The 2,433-nt window shown below is 46.9% G+C and overlaps 1 protein-coding gene across 8 annotated transcripts in view; it reads right to left on the reverse strand.

The window, feature by feature from the left end:
- The window catches only part of Trak1 (trafficking kinesin protein 1), a 163,999-nt gene that overhangs the window by 35,085 nt on the left and 126,481 nt on the right, over positions 1–2,433 (reverse strand). The gene's annotated exons all lie outside the window — the stretch shown is intronic.

Here is a 2,433-nt window from a genome sequence, read left to right on the forward strand (position 1 = left end):
GATAGATAGATAGATAGATAGATAGATAGATAGATAGATAGATAGATGAATGGCTGGGTAGGTAGATGGATAGAAAGATGGATGAATGGGTGGGTGGATGGGTGGGTGGGTGGATGGATGAATGAATAGATGGTTGGATGGTTGGATAGGTGAATGGGTGGGTGGATGAATAAATGCATGTGTGAGTAAATAGATAGATGATAGATGAATCAATTAATGATGGATGGGTGGGTGGGTGCTCCTGAATAAAGCAAAGAGCTGGTATAAGAAGGCAGGCATCTTTAGCCCACATCAGGATGGACTGAACAAAGAACATGTTGAGTTCCTCATTGTAACCAAGGAAGCAACAGTGTTTAAAATAACTCAGGTAGGACTGCATCTGTTTGGCTTGTTTCACTTTCTTCTTTGGATTTTATTTAATTTCATTTATTTAAAAGAAAGAACTTTCGTCAGGCAGTGGTGGCACATGCCTTTAATCCCAGCACTTGGGAGGCAGAGGCAGGAGGATTTCTGAGTTCGAGGCCAGCCTGGTCTACAGAGTGAGTTCCAGAACAGCCAGGGCTACACAGGGAAATCCTGTCTCGAAAAACAAAACAAAAACAAAAAAAGAAAGAAAGAAAGAAAGAAAGAACTTTCTAAGGGCAGAGAACCTGTATCAGGTACTTGTACTTTAGAGGTCTCAAACATGTAAGAACGGGGTATTCTGACAGTTCAGCCATGACAACAGGCAGACAGAGCAGGCCACACAAACATGCAGGTGCCTCTGTGGGAAGAAAGACGTCCCAGGTAGGGGACAGGTGCCAACTCCAAATCTATCCCCATGAGACCCACCTGCTTGCATGATATGGGGGGCCAGTAGGGTGAAGGACATCCTGGAGACCACACCACTACAGGGCCTACACCAGCTGTCCTACTCACTTGCTCTAAAAAGAAGCATAGACGGGCAGAGTGGATGGAGCAGAGACAGTTGGAGGGCCTGATTCCACACTAGGTAGTAACCACCCTCATGGCCTGAGTGTTCCTTTTCTCCAGAATCAGGAGCACTATAGTTTTGTTAAAGCCACAGAGCTGAGAAATCACTAATGTAATTACAGTTGGTAGCTTGCATGACAGAAAGGAGACACGAATGCAGGAACGTTTCACGCAGTGTCGTGCAGAAAGGGATGGAGAGAAGGCAAGTGTGGCCGGCGTGCTGATCTGTGCCAGACAGACATCTTAAAGCCCTCAAGTTATGAGAAATCCCACTCCTCTGCTCCCACAGCTTGGGACTTGCCCCTTTGCAAATTCCCTATCTTATTGATCTGGGACACTCAGACTGCTATGTAAGAACACTAACTGCTTTTCCAGGGGATCCCAGCACCCACATGGCTGCTCACAACCTTCTGTAATTTCTCAAAGGATTTGATGCCCTCTTCTGGCCACTGTGGGCACCGGGCATACAGTTCACAGACATACACACTCATACACATAAGCTTTCAAAAAATTAGAGAAAAATCAAAACTGCTCCTCACAAACGGGCAGGGTTATTTGTAATTTTCTAACTTGGATTATTTGTAACTTTCTAACTTGGATTATTTGTAACTCTCTGACTCTGGGTTTTGAGACCAGCACACACCAGCCACCAGAGGAGAGAGGGGCTTAGTGTCACCTGCTTGTTGGTGACCCTGATGCACTCTCAAGTACACCTCAGACAGAGAACAGACCATTAGAATCCATTCCTCACACTGCTTTAGTTGAAAAACAACAGCTCAAAAATGAAACTATCACACTGCCTCCCACATAGCACGGGAGTTACTCTGTGTTCAAGCTTTGGCTGTATGCTTACAGAAGTGACCCATAAATGCCCCTTACATATCCCAACCTTACATGCTTTCCCATCGTCATCCCTAATCACACAAAAGCTCAGCACATGTGGAACGGGCGCTTCACATGGCCAAGAGACACACTGACAGTCCTGGCAATCAAGAGATGCTCAACCCTGAATTTATCCTCAAGGGCCATGGGGAGACGAGATGGCTCCTCACCTGTGGCCCTTTGTCATCCTGAGACTCAGTGGCCTGCCTTACCTGAGGGGAGGGACAGGAAGAATGGTGTGACTGAGGCTGCCCAGGATGCGAGTACCCAGAGGCAAACTCAAGATTAGCATTAGTCAAAATGGTTCCAGTCCTCCCTCTCACCTGCACTGGCAAGCAATGTCCACTTCTCTGCAGAAGCATGGTCTCCCTCCATCTAACTCAGGCCTGTTAAATTCCCTGCTAGGACGACCACGCGGCCTAGATGGGGTGGTCAGCAGGTACTTAACATTCATTACTTGTTGATTTCACCCCACCAAAGCTGCTAATTTCCAACAAGCAAAGATGTGAATCCTCAATGAAAGGAGCACCTCAGGCAGTGAAGCAAGGAGCACTGCAGGCAGTGAGGCAAGGAGCACTG

Source organism: Grammomys surdaster, unplaced genomic scaffold (genome assembly GCF_004785775.1).
Source record: "Grammomys surdaster isolate TR1022 unplaced genomic scaffold, NIH_TR_1.0 172, whole genome shotgun sequence".
NCBI lineage: Eukaryota > Metazoa > Chordata > Mammalia > Rodentia > Muridae > Grammomys > Grammomys surdaster.